The sequence below is a fragment of the Thermobia domestica genome, chromosome 5 (assembly GCF_964235325.1).
Source record: "Thermobia domestica chromosome 5, izTheDome1.hap1.1, whole genome shotgun sequence".
In the NCBI taxonomy this organism is placed as follows: domain Eukaryota; kingdom Metazoa; phylum Arthropoda; class Insecta; order Zygentoma; family Lepismatidae; genus Thermobia; species Thermobia domestica.
In genome coordinates, this window is record NC_137458.1 from 166,721,512 (window position 1) to 166,740,380 (window position 18,869).

General features: G+C 36.8%; 1 protein-coding gene across 3 annotated transcripts in view; it reads right to left on the minus strand.

The window, feature by feature from the left end:
• Nucleotides 1-18,869, minus strand: part of LOC145686252 (iripin-4-like) — a 103,445-nt gene that overhangs the window by 61,705 nt on the left and 22,871 nt on the right. The gene's annotated exons all lie outside the window — the stretch shown is intronic.

Consider the following 18,869-nt stretch of genomic DNA (forward strand, 5'->3'; position numbering starts at 1 on the left):
TCAGCAAGAGATCTATGAACTCTTTCAACGAAGTTAGCTTGAGGGTGGAATGCACTAGTATGTAGTTTCCTAATCTGGAACATGCGACACATTTTCTTAAAGGTATCGCTCATAAAATTAGTACCTTGATCGGTTAAAATGGTTTGAGGTATACCGAAAACACAAACAAATTTAGTCACAAAGGCTTGAGCTACGGTTTCTGCATCTTGTTGCTGTAGGGGAATGGTCACTAAATATTTCGATAATTCATCTTGGCATGTTAAGATGTATTTGTTTCCGAGAGAACTCTCAGGAAACGGCCCTACAAGATCTAAAGCACATTTCTCAAATACTACTTCAGGAGTGGTGGTCAAAACCATGGGAAGTTTGACATTTGGTTGGGTGAGTTTGTTCTTTTGACACGACTCACATTTCTTTATGTATTCTTCGACATCGGTGTTTAGTCTTTTCCAAGATTTAGGATCGATATTGTTCATTTCTAAGTATGCTTTGATTTTAGCTATAGTTCGATGAAACCTTGGTGTCCACCGGTAGGAAGGTTGTGAAACTCTTTCAGAATTCTACTCTTTGTTTCTTCGTCAAGGGTAGAAGGTTGACCTTCTGGATCGGGATCTAAATATGCAATACGACTCAATGCATCAGCATTGGTATTACGGACACCTGCTTTATAAACAATCTTATAATTGTATTCTTCTAGCTTAATTCTCCATCTTAAAAGTCTACTACTAGGATCTTTTACACTAAACACCCAAAGTAAAGGTTTATGATCAGTCACAAAGGTTGTTTCCTTTCCAAAGATGTATGGGCGGAATAGTTTGGCAGCCCAAACTATCGCAAGTAATTCACGTTCGGTTGTGGAGTAATTTCTTTCAGCATTATTAAGTGTACGACTAGCGTAAGCGATTGGTTTGTCTTGGCCAATTTGGCCCTGAGATAAGATAGCTCCAATTGCGACTTCTGAGGCGTCACAGGTAATAATAAAAGGACGGCTCATGTCAGGATATTGAAGGAGAGGTGGTGTTGTCAATTTTTCCTTCAAAGTTTGAAACGCTAGTTCTTGTTTAGTTTCCCACTTGAATGGAACGTCTTTCTTTAACAAAAGAGTGAGAGGTTTGGCTATGTTGCTATAGCCTTCAATAAATCTACGGTAATAAGAACTTAATCCTAAAAATCCACGCAATTGCTTGACATTTTTCGGATGCGGAAAATGTAACACTTTCTCAATTAAACGAGGGTCTGGCTTCAGACCTTGATCTGTTATTTGATGTCCTAAATATGTTACTTCTTTTCTAAGAAATTCACACTTATCAGGCTGAAGTTTGAGGTTGTAGGTTCGAAACCTATCAAATACAAGTTTCAATCTTGACATATGTTCCTTTAAGTCTCTACTATAGATACAACAATCGTCTAAATACGAAAAACACTTTAATCCTTGCAATCCGGATAGAACAATATTCATCATTCTCTGAAATGTTGCGGGGGCACCGCATAATCCAAAGCTCATGCGATTATACTCGTAATGACCATATGGTGTACTGAAGGCGGTCTTACTACGGTCTTCAGGTTTAATTCTAATCTGTTGGTACGAACTGGCTAAATCCAAGGTCGTAAGGTATTTCGATTGCCCTAACTGATCCAGTATTTCTGTAATATTCGGTAAAGGAAAGCTATCTCCAATAGTAATCTGATTAAGCCTACGAAAATCTAAACATATACGAATCTTAGGTTTGCCTGATGCATCCATCTTTTTCGGCACTATTAATATTGGAAAATTCCAAGGACTCTTGCTTGGGGAAATTATACCTTCATCTAACATCTTGTCGATTTGATTTTGTACTTCTGCCTTATGTACCTCGGGAATACGGTACGGTTTCTGAGTCACGACTGTACCTCGTTTGTCGGGATGAATGGGGATGTTATGTTCAATCACATCAGTATAGGAGAGTTTGTCTCCCTCTAAATAAAATAAATCATGATATTCTTCACAATGCGACAGTATTAACGCTTTCTCTTCTGGATTCAAATGGTCTAATCGCAAGTTCTGCCTAAGTAATTCTAAACGCGATTTTAATCCTTTAGTTTGACTTGCATTGTCAGATTTGCTCAATGCATAAACACTATGAGATTTTGTCATATCAAGAAGTGGTTCAAAATCTAAAGAGATTGGAGGAATTTGTACGTCTACCTCATTTTCAGTCAAATTCAAAATGCTAGTAACACATTTGTTATCGGATGCTTTAACTATAGCGTCTGGCAGGAATACACCGTCTGCCAAAGTACGTTTGGACAAAAATCCTATCCCATTATTTTCAGTCTTAACTTCAATTAGCTTTTCGGTACGTGCTGGGATCTTTACTTTAGTTCCTACATCAATTTTCAATTCAGCTTGTCCGTCATACGAAATTACACAATGATGTTCAAGAAGAAAATCTCTGCCTATTATACCTGCTACATTAGGAGGTAATAAATCACTACGCATTACATGAAAAGTATGAGTCACTCTATTCTTGCCTATTTCTAGTTTAAGATCTAATGTACCTAAAGTATGGGCATGAAAATTATTGAATCCATGCACTGGAGTGGAGTCACATCTATGTATCTTTCTCAACATTGACTCACGTAAATGGCTATACTTAATAAGCGATAGATCTGAGCCTGAATCTAATAACATTTCGTAATTCTTATTTAAATCCATCATTCGTACTTTAATTTTACCCTTTTCATCGATTATACTCTTAGTGGAACATTCGCATAATTGGGCGTACCGTCCAATTGTATCAGACTTAACAGAATTTCGATCAGGTTTCTGAGGTGGGGACACCTTCGTACAGTTATTACTCGTTTGTTCAGTGGAACAAAGGAAAATCTTCTTAACATTATCATTCTGATTTCTATTACTATCAAAACGTTTCTCTAATTTAACTCTGGAGGAGTTGTGTCTTGATAAACAACATAAAGACTTATTCTTGCTGCAAGATTTTGGCTTGGTGCTGTGGTCAGCACGGCATTTCTCTTTCAATTCACAATCATGCGTGTCAACGACGGGATGACTACGCGGCGAGACATTATTCGGTTTTGGTCGCGGAGAATGGCTATGCGATCGGCGACGCTGAGTGCGACGCGGAGAATGAGCACACGCTGTGCGATGACACTGAGAACGGCGCGGAGAAGGATCTCGCGCTGGGCGACGCTGAATGCGACGCGGAGAACGGCTTCGCGTTTTGCGGCAACGAGAACTACGCGGAGAAGGACTGCGCGTTTGCCGGTGATGAGAACAACGCGGAGAACTTGTGTTCTTTCGGGTACAATATTGGATACGCTTCTTCGCACAAGTATGGTTACTTTTCTTACGACAACAACGTAAAGCACAACAAGAATTGGAATCCTCTAATTTGTCACTATTTTCACTACAATGTTTATCATGCGGCTCTTCATGCGAGTCTACTGAATGATCACAATCTTCTAAACAATGAACCTTTTTCCTAAAATTTCTTCTATCCTTACGGGAATGAGATGAGTTATGAGAATCTCTAGATTTACTTTCAGAATGCTTTTTCTGGGAAAATTTCCTATTTCCTTTCTTCTCTGACTTATGGTTATGATTTGAAGAATTTGCCCTATCTTCATTCTTAGAATCTAATGGCTTTCGTCTCTGAGACAATATGTGCGATTCTTCAACTAGAGCGAAATCTACTAATTGAGCGAAACTATCATCTTCTGTACTTTTACCACGAATTACTGTTTGAATGCGGGGATCGCTAATTCCCTGGACAAAAGATGCTTTTGTCAAATGATCAATAAGTGAATGAGCACCAGCTCTTTCAGTTTCACTACATATTTTCGAAGCAGCAGCTTTCAGATCAGCTCGAATTGTATCTAACTTGCTAGCCCATGAGCTAATACCCTCATTTTTGCCTTGCCTGGCAGAAAACAATAAACAAGCATAATAATCAATAGATCTATGTGTAGCATAATTCTCTTCTAAAATTGTCTTAACTGCTTCCCAAGTATCTACGTTCAATCTAACTAAAATACGATTTCTAGGTTCTCCTAAAATTTTCGACTTAATAAACTTCAATAATACAGGTTTGTCACGGGGGTTAACTAACCCTTGAGCAATTTCACAACTATCAATAAATTGCCTCAACTTAGAACGATCTCCTGTAAATGGTTCTGCAATAACCTGAATTGCTTGAGAAACTTTAACATATTCTGGCTGTACGTTACTTCCGTCAGCTTCTGCCATGATTAAAAATTCAAATTACGTTTCAACGTAGAAACAACAAATTAAATAAATGAATGAACCTCTTAGATTTGCGAAAACTCGAAGGTTTGAGCAATAATGGTTTCTGAGAGGAATTTCTCACTTAACCTAACTAAATCTAAATTCACGATGAGTTTATCACCTGTATGTTTGATCACGAGGGATTTATTCACCTATTCGGGCTTTAAAATGCCTAATTTCAACACTAAAATGCACTGCACTTATTTAAACACTAATGAACTGAAATCACTAATGTGCGTTTGGCGTCACGATACAGTGAGCAGGATGTTTTGCTGATTGATGGCCAGTCAAACAACAAAAGCGTCCTTTTCCCCTTTTCGCTTCCGCCAAGGAGGATGGAATGAAAGTTAAAGAGATGGAAAAACTTTCAGCACACAATAAATACCACACATGCAAAATGCACATGCACAAAACACAGTTCACTTAAATAACTTAAACTGGTATCAAAGTTTACGATGTCACAATTATTCCTGATATCCTAAGGCTGTGCAAAAAGTTCACGATATCCTAGGTTGTTCAAGATATCCTAAGTTGTTCAAGATATCCTAGATTGTTCAAGATATCCCACAAAGCTGACACCAAATTATGGTGACAGATCCCACCGCTGCCACCAAATTATGTGGCGGGCCGGCGGTATGCGTTTGCGTAGACCGGCACCCACACAAGAGAGTTTTGTAATTTACCAAAATACTTCTATTTAGTCAACCAAAGTTTCTGCAAAACACCAACTATAACTCGAGCGGTAAAGTTATACTGGAAACAGGAACTCAGCTAACAAAACAGTCTGAAGAATCTTAGTATTACACGGTAGCGTTGGCCGTGGCCAAGACTTATCTTCTAATGGAAACAATGGAATCGTTATCCTGATTAAGGTTTGATAACCAACAATCCTTTGGGATATCTCTTGAAACAAAACTCGACAAATATGTTCCTTGCAGTAAGCCTGCAGTTTATTGGCTCTAAGCAAATTACAAGAACCAGAGCCGGGGCGATAGTGTAAGTACTGTGTCTATATATAAAAGAGTTTTAACTTACGTGGCGACGTTCCAATAGGTAGTAAAAATAACTCACTAAAAATCACTGATAAACAAACAAACTTGACTGTAGCACTTTTCACAAAATAAAACAAAACTGCACTAGACTGGGAGGGCACGAATCAGTCCTAGTGGGTAGGTAGGTAAGAGGTATACTATTTGATCTACCGGTCTGCGAACAGACATCAAATAGGGTAGGTGTAAAGGTTACCGTTTGATCTACCGGTCTGCTAAGCAGACATCAAACAAAGTTGGTTACCAGAAGGAATTAAGGTTACCGTTTGATCTACCGGTCTGCGAACAGACATCAAACAGGGAGTAACTATTTGATTTACCGGTGCGTTTTAGGCCAGCTAAGCAATAAACTTAGAGTCTGTCAAAACACACATCAAATAGGGGTGCGACAGAACTTTAGCCGTCAACTTCCTAAGCTTGCCAGCAGTTTCTGGAGCGAGTCCGGGCTGAAGCGAAGCTTGTGGAAGTAGATTGCCAAGTTCGGAAGGAGGTAACTTTAGCCGTCAGTTTCCTAAGCAGACCAGCAATTATGGGAGAACCCTGGCTGAACCGTCTTGCTTTCAGAAACAGATTGCCAAGTTACAGTGAGGATTAGGTAGGGTAGTACTTTGACCGTCAGTTTCCTAAGCCGACCAGCAATTATGGGAGAACCCTGGCTGAGCCATCGAGCTTTCGGAAACAGATTGCCAAGTACTGGGTAAACCAAGGTAGTGAGGTAGGTAACCAATAGATTGAGTAGGCAGGCCTCCGTAGAGGCAGAGAGGTTGGAAGGCAGAGGGATGGACAACTAGAGACTTCTTCGTGATAAGTTCCTGAACTGAAACGTGCCTAACGAATTGCGTACTCCTCGTAGCCTGCACGTCTCTGAGGGGTTCAGGAGAGGGACGTTGTCCGACGAGAGAGGCCAAAACATGCGTTTTTAAGGGCCTCGGTCGGAGGTGCAAGCGGCACCAATGTACGGTCTGTGTGCAAAATAGTAACGTGTGCAAACGTTGCACGAAGACCGTAAGGTCAGAGGTTGAGCATGCGTGGAGACCTAAAAAGTACCTAGGGCGGAGCCCGAGGGGGACCAGTATCCTGAAAAGAAAGATTATTGGCTTTGCACACGGTTTGGGTGCACAAGGAGCTCGGAAGAGTTCCACTCTGAGGGGCGGAGACGCTAGCTATTGGAACGAGCCATGCCATTAACATCTAGATTGGCTAGAACAAGGTGCCTTGGGCGGAGCCAGGCCAAAGATAAGATTGTGTGTGTGCGCATGCGTGTGCATGTGATGTGTAGTCCTTGAATTTATGTGTGTAAGCCCCTTTCTCTGGAAGAATGAGGTTACATCGAGATATTACAGAGAATTGTACAAATAGTATCTTATACTATAAACATATATTAAAACATAAAAGATTTCAAGTAATAAACTTGAAAGGTTTTATACATAATGAACTCAAGACCCTTCAACAGTTTATCTTACTTGTTTTCGACCAAAGACACACATATATATTTAATGTTCTGAAGAACGAAAAAGAATCTTCTTTCAGAAGCAAAAATGACATTTTAAAGATACACAAACTATATGGGTTTTCTTAACAGTATTCTACCACTAATAATAATAATCTAACTTGTTAAAAGACTACATCAATATAGAAAAAAAACTAAGCTTCTGTATCGAACCAGAAGGGGAGAATGTTTATCTTAACTGCTGTTGACCTACAGGTCAGAAAGGGGGAACTCGGTGAAGGCAGACAGGATGTCTGGTTTCCAGCTAGGAAAAAAAAGAACACTCAACACGAATTTGTCTTTTAAAAGAAGTAAATGAAATACGAATTCTGTTGCAGTTTTTTAAAAAAAATAAAAAAAGAAATAATTATTCGCAAAAATAGTTTGCGAATTTGCGGCTCCACTACACTATTCTGTTCTTCCATGTGATGTTCTGGTAGCTGTATCTCCTAAACCCCTGGAGCTTCGCACCTACAACTTCACTGAAATACTGACCACATTTAGTACTACTTTTTCATATGTGTCTCAGTCAGCATCTCGATTCACCCAAACGTAAGGTTTACTTGTGAGAACGACTCTATCACAGGATAAGTTGGAATCCTTTATGCTTATGTCGGAGGAGAAGGAAATGTTTCAATATATTGATGTAGACATCATAGATAGTGTAGTACAGAAAAGTGATGTCCTAAGAAATTACTCATAACTTGAAAATGTAATGTGAAAGATATGTACGTATATATCAATGTCTGGCTGTAGCTATGCTCATATTTTTCACTTCACAACTTGCTAATATATATATAAGCCACCCAACTCCCAAAATTTTGTTTTATATGAAGTTGAAAATTAAAAGCTTAATACACAAAAAATCTTTCTCTTAAAACAGTAGAATACCTATACTATTGTGACGGTTGTGTGCTAAAGGAACATTGAGAATACTAAGCACAAAGTAGACCTATTTCGAATTCAATATAGTTTCATTTACAAGATCGTATATTCATTAATTTTTAAAGGACCAATTTAATATAAAATTATAAAAAATATTATTGAATAACAAAAATAGGGGTTACCTATTATTTTGATAGGGGACGGTTGGTGGAATTGTTCCACAGTGAAATTTTCATCTCAGTTCGCCCCTGATTCAAATAACAGTTGAAAATATTTGTTGTTGCTCATTTGTGAATGTTTTTATTACGCATATATATATATTTTGTTTTTCTTTTAATTCCAAATGTAAACAATTCTCAAATACATGCTATTTAACATTTAACGAGCTGTACATTTCCTAAGTGTCGGGCAGCACTACCCAATTGGTTCTGCAGGTATGTTGTTGATAAACTCCCATCCGTTAAGGGAAAGGAACTCTAGAAAGTTCAGACAAGAAATTTTATTATTATTCGTAATTATTTATTGTTGTTGTTGTGTTGTTTTGGGTAATCTCAAACATAATGCAAAACAAATAAGAAATATAATTTTAAGAACAGAAAACGAACAGTAGATTTCGATTTCTAAACAATACTTTCTAAACTTTAGAAATAAATAAGGCATTCGAACACAGAAAAAATATAGGAATCTTAACTTTAAGATAATTCTGTACAATATTCATTTTTGGTATTTCTTTTTTAAAAAGATAGCTCGTGAGGCCATTTGTTAAATTAGGCATTGCGCGCACTTTTCGTGCATTTGTCCCGGGTTCGATTCCCAGTTGAAGAGAATTGAAAGAATTAATGTGCTCGGATTCTACCTCAAACTCATGTCTCATGCAGCTTCTGTGCTGAAAAGGGACACTGAACATCAAGAAACAATCAAATAGTTTGTTAAATTAGAAGCGATATGGAGTTTTTAAAAATGATACTGTATATTACATTTTAATTAGGCAAAAATATATCAAAACTTATAGTTAACTAGCATAAATTACCCGCTTCGCTGGGTTAAATTAAGAAAAAATAGTAACATGTTCCGTTAATTAATCACTTTTTACTATTACTATTATATTACTAAAACGCTCTCTGGTATCGGTCATTATCGATTATTTTTATATATCATCCTCCCCTCCCCATGTTGTGGGGCACGGCATCGGAAGTGTTTATTGTTCATCTCAGCGACTTCAAAAACTATAGATTCGACACAAATATCGGTCATTTTCAATCATTTGTATATGCCTTTCCCTTCCTTTAAGTTACACCGTCAAAGTGATATGACAAAAATCATCTCAGGTTGAAACTTCATCTATGTTGAAAATTTCATCGAGATCGGTCCGATGGTTCAAGAGTTAGTAAGCTTTATTTATTTTTATATATCTGCCCTTCCTACCTCCTCCCATAAGTTCTATCGTCAAAGTAAGTAGATGAATAATATCCCGGTCCCGAACCTCATCTATGTTGAAAATTTGGTCAAGATCGGTCAGGTGGTTCAAGAGTTATTAAGTTTTATAAATTTTCATATATTTCTCCTCCTTCCCGCCACCTCCCTAAGATCTACTATCAGAATGAAATGATAAAAAAAAAACTTTTCAAGTTTGAACTTCACATATATTGAAAATTTGATTGAGATAGATTGGGTGGTTCAAACGTTATTAATTCACGAAAATAGCGACTTTTATTTTTATATTTGTATATCTCCTTCTCCGCCCCATCCCGTACATTGCTCCGTCAAAGTGAAATAATAAATATCAGGACAGTCCCAAACTTCATATACCTTGAAAATTTGATCAAGATCGGTCAGGTGGTTCAAGAGTTAATAAGTTTTATTTATTTTTCTGTCTCCCTCCTCCCCCCTAACTTCTACCAACAAAGTAAATACCTAAAAAAAACTCCCAGGCCAGGACCGCATCCACGTTGAAAATTTAATAGAGATCGGTCAGGCGGTTCTAAAGATTAAGAGTCACAAACATAGTCACTTTGAATTTTATAACATAAATTTTATTTTCTACTAATATTAAACGTTAAACGATTGAAATTGAAGTGTATTTCACAAAATAAAACATTTTTACGTAAAAGATTTCCAATTGCAATAAAGGTTATATTTGTCAGTAGATTGCAGTAAGCATTTTTTAGTCTGTCCTGTACGAATTTTACTAGAAATAACTAATCATTTTATTGGTTGAAAGAATATGTCGTGTTTGTGCAAGAGACCCACAATAAAACAAAGAATCAATCATGCAGGAATCAATCATGAAGCTCTCGAAAATTAAGAGTTATTGCGAAAAGAATCTGGAGCTTTTCTTTTACTAGTATTTATACAAGAATGGAGAAAATTAGTTGGCCAAAATTAAACCCAGTAAGGGATGTGATGATGTTTCTAGAGAAGAAAGAACTACGCAGTATATGACGTTGTTTAAGAAGAAATTGTATTCTGAATGACGTGGTAGAGAGATAATGAATGAAGGAAAGGAACAAAGTAGTTATGTTTTCTCAGAGTCGTTAAAAGTACCGCCATAACGGTAAATTAATGCAAACAATTAGATAATGTGTAGAAAGTATCCTGTTAATTGCTTGGTACATGAGAAGAAAGTGTCATGTTTTTTAAATGGTTTGAATGTTTTCGTGGAAAGGTTGAATGACCTTTGATGTGTCCACGCAGGACCATGGCCTTTTCAGGACCTTCAAAATGTCCAAGTTTACCATGGCCCCTGCCGGACCACAGCCAGGCCCTTCTATTTGTTGAAATAGTTCCCCTTGCTTTTACCGTTCTTAGGACCATGGTACATGGCCCCTGCGTATGTAATGGTTTTTAAAATGATCACCAATGCACCTCCTAAAGCCCTGAATTGCTCAGGGCCCCTACAATGGTTCAATGAGTCCCCATGGACCTCGATAGAGCCTGTATTGCTTATGACGTTTAAAATGATTGTTAGAAGAGTGCTCCTATATAAGGCCCTATCAAGCACTCCTCCAATAGTTACAGGACCCCTTTTGGGTCCTTAAATGGTTTCCTGGGTCTCCATCGATTTTCTATAGCCCATGTATTGCTGAGGACATTTAAAATGCACTGAGAAAAAAAAATGTAGGTGGCATACTTAAAAACGTAGGTTACATTCGTAATTCCTGTAGTTTCTGGACTTAACGTACAACCGTATATAACATCCTGCAGCAAACGTATAGCTGAAAAAGTATGTATTATACGTACTGTCTGCACAAGTGCAATGACGTCATTCGTGTGACGTTATCTGCAGTAACAAGTATATACGGAGGTAATATCTAGCTTTGTGACGTCAGGGTCGTATGTAGCATGTGGGTTAATAATGACGACATACACTGACTATCAGGACGGAGCATGATTTCAAGAAGTATGCAATATACGTTCTGTACGTATGTTTCTTGCGTTCAACCCCGAGACAGCATCTATATTGTACTTGTGCCCCATACGTACGACTAGATACAGTATACGTATTGTACGTATGTATTATACAGATTTTCCTTATGTCGCACACAGCTTGTCCAGATACAGCATACAGAATATCCGTATGCACCATACAGAGTGCATATATGTAGCTTACAGACTGTCTGCATGCAGCATATAGATTATACGTATGTCGCGTACAGGTTGGCCATATGTAATGTATAGATTGGATGTATATAGCTAATAGGTTGTCCATATGAAATATACAGATTTTACCTGTATCGAATACGTATTGCCTTCTTGTAATGTATGGATCGGACATATGCAGGATCTAGAGTGTACGTATAGTGCACCATTATTAAAGTGCTGCAACATACTGCAAAGTGCATGATACATTCTTACTGTAATGTTGTCAAATATTGTTTTACTCTGTATGAAAACAAAAATAGCTTAAAATATGGTTGATCTCCTTTGTGCCAATAATAATAAAATTAACAATACTACACTTTTCAAATCTTAGTTTGGAGCAGTGAAACTGTCCAAAGAAATGTATTTACCTGCAGGGTGTCCTATAAGTTTGGGCTTCCTGCTAATTCGTTGGAAAGCTACTGCAAAGTCAAGTGTTGAAAAGTGACACAAGCGTTAATTTTAAAATTATGGGCACAAAGCAGGGGCGGATCCAGGACGGACTTCTGGGGGGGGGGGGCGGTCGGCGGTAATACTGCTACTTTTAAGAGCTCCAAACTTGTTATGGATGGGTTTATTTATATATAAAATAAGAAAGTTTCCAGTTCCCGATCGCCCCCCTCTGGATCCGCCCCTGGCACAAAGGAGGTTAACCATATATTAAACTATTTTCGTTTCCATACAGAGTAAATCAATATGTGATATATTACTGTAAGAATTTATCATATGGTTTGCAGTTAGTTAGTTGCAGCACCTCAATAATAATGCAAAATGCACAGCCTTATACAATCCTATATTCAAACTCAAACAAGATTTACGTACAATCATTTATTAAGCTGTTATCATCCATTGCTTGTACGATATAAAGATTATTTTACCTCATTCTTTTCCTTAATAGTATCTTCTACTAAAGTGCAGTTGTTACCACAAGAGGCCTGAATAGAATTTTCCAGAAATAACTTCTCTGTACATTTTAATTAACAGGTATTTTTTTTAAATGTTGCAATAATTAAAAGTGTGGTGTCAGCCGGAAACGCATTCGCTTACAATATTATTCCTACTCAGTACTCGCCATTAAAAATGAAACACCAAGAAGGAGACTGGGTAGATGCGCCAAAGTTCCCAGGCCGATACCTAATAGTAAGTGCAGAATACTCTTAAACGTTCGCTGTATTCGCTGTGTGACAACGTGGTGACAGCGGAGGCGTTGTGCAGCCATCGACTAAACATATTTATTCTTCCCTGCTATAGACATTCTGCAAATTTGGACTTTCCTGGATGCATCCTTCTTAGTGCAACATTTTAAGGAAAGAGCAATTTAACAGTCTCATACATTGCTTAAAGAAAGAGCAATGATTCTCAGAATTACTCGGAAGATATATATACACAATAATTTAAAACGGTTATTTCAAACTTTGCAATTCAAAGCACGAAAAGAACTATAGATAAAGGAACACTGATTTTAGCCAAATAGTAATTAGTAAACTCAATCACACTCAGTACCATTAGTTGCTTGGTGTTATCCGTAAGTCAGAGATCACGGTATCTCATTTCGTATAGATTTTTGCATTTGTTTAACGCTAAAAATGTATTTTATCGCTAATTGAACCCAGTACCATATATATACCGACAGGACGTACCTTAGTCACAAGGTGACATGAGTGAAACACTAAACTATTCGATTGACACCTGCGGCCTTGTCAACACTAGAGAAAGTTACAAAGTGATTAAGTAAATACGGAACATAGTTCATACAAAGTATAGCGATGTATGAAGTCTCCGTTTCATACGACTTGGATAAAGGATACATCTGAAATAGCAACAAAGAAATATATAATGATTTCTCTGGATAATTTGGATTAGTCCAGAATTCGAACACACACACGCTGGTAAGTCCAACATTTTTTTTTTAACTTCTTTCTTCGGATTCCCAATAAAGTTGACTACTGAAAAGCTGAGTTATAGATTCTGTATTAAAACAACACCTTCGCTAGACATGTTCAGTATACACATTGTCTTACATACAGAACAATACATTAGTTATTAATGCATGTCTGAAATAATAGTGCTTCGTATAGAATTTTACTTCATCCAATCGCAATAGCACAAAGATAAAAAATATTGCTCTGGTGTATTGGGTTCTTGGTTCGATTCACGGCCAAGTCAGTTTGTAGTGGACATCGTATTCGTGGGTTTTCTCGGGGTACTCTCCTCCCACCTTTGCATTCCATCAATTCTGTCAACAACATTCACTTGCTTTAATCATAATCTCCCTGAGACTAAAATGCATAATCGTGGGTCGCTACACTGAAATATTTCCTTTTATTTAATTTTAAAATTAAATAGGGAGTTAAGTATGATCGTATTTCTATGGGTTAAGTGAATACTCCAATAGTTTCTGCAAAAAAAAAAAAGATTAGTTAAATACCCTACCACTAAGCTACTGTGTCCCCGCCCACTGAATTGTCTATTAAGGTATATACAGTAGTTTTCTGAATTTTTTTCTTTTAGGAAAGACCCAAAAGTACAAATCCATAAAGATCTCTATTTTCACGTCATAAAATATATAATTCCTTATATCTTATTTACTATCTTAGATATTGACAGCGAATTTTCATTCTTTTGCACAGCTCGATGAACCCTTGGAATTGCCTGAAGAAAACCTAGGACTGAACTAATCTTTCGATCGAAATTGTACTGAGGTACTGATTTAACCCATAGAAGTACCATCTTATTTAATTTTGTTGCGACCAATAATTGTTTCCGAAATTTCAAGCTTTTATTTCACAGTGTTTCTCCAGATGTTAGATGTACTAGCTGGAAGTTTTGGGTAAATACATATTTCAAATACTGTTTACAAATGTCAGATTATATTTTCAAAAGCTTTTAAAATTTAATTTTGGTAGACTCCATGATGTTCTAACACCCCATGAAGATATCTAATTACTTTAAGATGAAATTGCTACTGGTGTTTATTAACTTTCCATGACCGATTTCGGAAATTTTAGCATCTAACACGAAAACCCCTTAACTGTGTTGGTCCTCCCTTTATTTGACAACATCTTGATAGCCGTTAGTCATATTTTAATTCAATTTCCGAATTGTAGCGTCAAGTATGCAAGCCCCACATACCTATAGTTTATTTTCCCATACCTCGGTATCCATAAGGCTTACCGAGTTGCAGTTTTCAGTAAAAAAAAAAAAAAATCAGTTCTTTACATTTTAGAGACATGTATTTCCATATATCTAAAACGCAGAAATTAAGTACCGCATTGGAACTCCATTGGAGTACTCACTTACTTTTGCATAGCAGGGTAAAAACGCCAGTGGTTCTCACTTTAAGGTTGAAAACATACTATTTTGTCTCTTCTCTGAGCATCGTGAATCTGTCGGAGCTGTACCATAGTTGGAAAGACTCACTGATCCTTCCTATAATGACCATGTAGTTAGAATTAAAAAAGGAGTAGCCGTTGGAGGAAAAACAATATTTTAAAATCCTTGCACCAGTAGTCGTCACCTTAAAATCAAAATGTTCCAGTAGTAGTCAGGATTTTCTACCAGTGTTCGTCACTCAAATAACTTGACATAATTTATTCAAAAACGCACTGTGTATCAGTTTAGGGTTAAGAATACAATATAAAGTAGTAAGCTTAATAACTTTGCATCACTTTTAGCACTCAAGAAATAAAATAAAAACGTTTTTACATACTTTTTAAAGCAATTTCAGAGAGAAAAATGTTAACTGAATTCAAAAGTTAACTGTATATCACTTCCACGTTAAGAGTACAATATTAAATACTATGTTTAATAACTATACGTCACTTTAAACTCTCAAGAATGAAAATAAACGTTTGTACATACATTTTAAAAACAATCTGAGAAACAAAATAAGTTAACTGAATTCAAAATTTAATTATACATCACCTTAAGCTTGAGAATACACTATAAAATACAGAGATTAATAAAAATGAAATCTTTAAGTTTAACGTCCCACGATTATGCCGGTTAGGCTACAGGAGACGGAGATAATGAGAAATGAGTGAAATGGTGGAATGAAGAAAGTGGGAGGAAACGGGAGAGCCCCGAGAAAACCCACGAGCACGGTGTTTGTCCACTACAAAGTCCACACGGCGCGAGTTGGGATCGAACCAGGGACCCCAAACACCGGAGGTTAACACTCTACCACTGAGCCACCGCGCCCCCCTGAGATTAATAATAATGCATTACTGAAGAATGAAAACAAAAATGTTTTAGCTACCTATATTGTATTTACATGTTACCGGTATTTCTCATTAACTTTTTTTTTTTTTTTTGATACCTCATGATCAAGTGTAGGGATGCGCAAGAGAAAAGATTTGAGATTGTCTCCTCTCGAAAAGGTGCCGCGAAAGTTATGTCTCGTCTCGAAAACTGGATCCGTTTCTATTGGAAGAGCTCTATCTCGTCTCGAATTTCGTAACAAAAATTATGTCTCGTCTTGTCTCGTGCGCATCCCTAATCAGGTCCATAGCCAAAAACTTCATTTCGGAGGGGGTTCGATAGGGCTTTGGGATATCCGAATTTAGATATAGATAATCGATATTGACAAACTATCGAAACTTGTTCGAAATATCGAAAAATACAGCAATATCGAAATATAAACAATATCAAAAATCGAAAATATAGAAATATGAAAGAGATCAAAAATATGGATATATCGATCAAAAATGGATATATGATCTTGGAATACGATTTGGTGGAATAATGAGGGAGAAAAATAATCATTGATTAAATATTAAATTGAAAAGAAATAAGAGCCTGACGCTCAAATACTTATCTATCCGGCACCCATCTTGATCCCCATAAAATATCATGAAGTGCTTGATTGATTCTAAACCCAATAATAGTAATAGTAATTTAACAACAAACACAGAATATATAATTTACGCACCTTGAAATGTAGAAATTAATGATTGTAATCCCCAGCTTTCCAATAGACGTTTGATTTCTCCAAATGAAGATTCGGATATCTTGTTTCTTCTCAAGCAATAATGGGTTACAATAATCAGTTGCAGTCCAAAGCCAAGTCACTAAGTTAAGCATGAAAATAAAGAATTCATTAGTTAGATGCATACAAAATCCTACGCATATAAATCCGAATCTACTTGTATTAAATTGTAAATTTAAACAAACTAAATTATACTACTTTGGAAAGCGTCTCCAAATATAATGTTTTCATTCTAAAGTGAAGGAATTTTTAAAATCGGATGACCCGTTTGCGCTGTACACTCGCTATGCGTCCAATGTGAAATGAAAATGCAACATAGCCATTTACCTGGACCCACAACGTAAGTGAGTGAAGTTACTGTCTTTTACACTAACATGTCGATGGCCAGCCCCCGTTTCAAACAGTAACTTCATTCGCTTATGTTGTGGGTCCAGGTAAATGACAACGTTGCATTTTCATTTAAAATTGGGTGCATAAAGAGTATACAGCACAAACATCTCGTCCGATTTTTTTAAAAAGTGTTCACTTTAGATTGAAAACGTCATATTTCGAGATGTTTTTCCTCTTACATTTTGTTGTAACTCTGATAATAACAGAGTTATCCTATGTCAGGGAACGTTTGAGACATCCTGTATACATCATAAGAAGTTCCTTTCTAAATTCTACACGGATGTGGTTTCATTGAATGTGAGGTGGGTGATACACATTAGGCCTTTTGGGAGTACGTCACACGGACGACCGTAATTTTGTGTTCAAAATTTTTATGAATTGATGGGATATGTGATACATATGGCCACGGACTAGAATTTTCTCAGTATGTCAAATATGCAATCAGATTTCATGCAGCTTAATTTGGTGAAAAGCTATTGCCAATTGAACGTTACATTTACCTCTTTCTTGCAGATGTTGAACCATGCCGTTAGCACGTGAGGAATGGATCGAAATAATCAAACTGTGGGGCGGGAGGAGTATATGTGCAGTGGTTGCCGATTGCAGTCATCCACAATGTGACTCTGTGTCACATGTTTCAGTGTCACAGTAATTAACTAAATTTGAGAAGACGGGGACATTCGTGAACATACATCGTAGCGGTTCAAACTCGCGGAACCTTTTTCCTTCCCCATTTTGAACCGGTACATGAAAATGCCATTTTCTCCATGTTTGCCTGCGCCGATTTTGAAAATTCCTTCACTAATCGATTTCTCTCGTCGAGTACTACAAGAAACAGTTAAAATCTCGCGGGCCCTTTTTTCTTCCCCATTTTGAACTGATACATGAAAATGCCATTTTCTCTATGTTTGCCTGCGCCGATTTTGAAAATTCCTTCACTAATCGATTTCTCTCGACGAGTACTACAAGAATCAGTTAAAATCTCGCGGAACCTTTTTCCTTCCCCATTTTGAACGGGTACATGAAAATGCCATTTTCTCCATGTTTGCCTGCGCCGATTTTGAAAATTCCTTCACTAATCGATTTCTCTCGTCGAGTATTACAAGAATCAGTTAAAATCTTGCGGCCCTTTTTTCTTCCCCACTTTGAACCGGAAAATGAAAATGAGATTTTCTCTATGTTTGCCTGCGCCGATTTTGAAAATTCCTTCACTAATCGATTTCTCTCGACGAGTACTACAAGAATCAATTAAAATCTCGCGGTCGTCTTTTCTTCCCCATTTTGAACCGGTACATGAAAATGCGATTTTCTGCATGTTTACCTGCGCCGATTTTGAAAATTCTTTCAGTAATTTATTTCTGTTGTCGAGTACTATAAGAATCAGTTAAAATCTCGCGGGCCCTTTTTTCTTCCCCAAGCCAATATTTTTGTATATTTTGAATGTATTCAAGTATGGAACAAAAGTATTATATAATTCCCTTAGTAGGTTTCTCAACTTCATATTTTTCAACTTAAATTTTATTTATTTTAATTATTTATTTTCTTGTGACTCAATATTTAATTGCAATCGTTCATTGGGGAGAAGGGTGGCCATTCTCAAATATATAAATATAGTATTCTTAAAATTTATGTGTTCTCGTACTATTAGTTTCTTCCACTAGACCTGGAAATTGAAAAATTAATACCTGGAAAACCTGGAAAATTCAGGGAAATTGAGTTCCATATTTATATATGAACACTGCTATTTACAATTTTTTTTTCGAATAGGGAGAACTGTACAAAAGGGTGTTTTGGGAATGGTATAACAATAGGTTTCTGGGAGTGTTGTTCGAAATGAAATCTTTAAGTTTTACGTCCCACTATTATGCTGGCTAGGCTAAAGATAACGGGGTGTTGTTCGCAGTGTTGAATTCAGACATTTACACCCGGGGGGGGAATGTCAACTGCTCGGGGGAGGGTTATTTTTCTGTATTTTTTTCAAGAAAGCAGCATATTTAACAATTCCATTCACATACACATCTTACCTAATATTGAGACTAATTGCTGATAAATATTCAATGAGATTATAATTTTAAGAAAACAATCGTTTGATTTCATCTAAAACATTAAATAAAGACTGGCAAAAATAGTTTAGACTAAACTTTA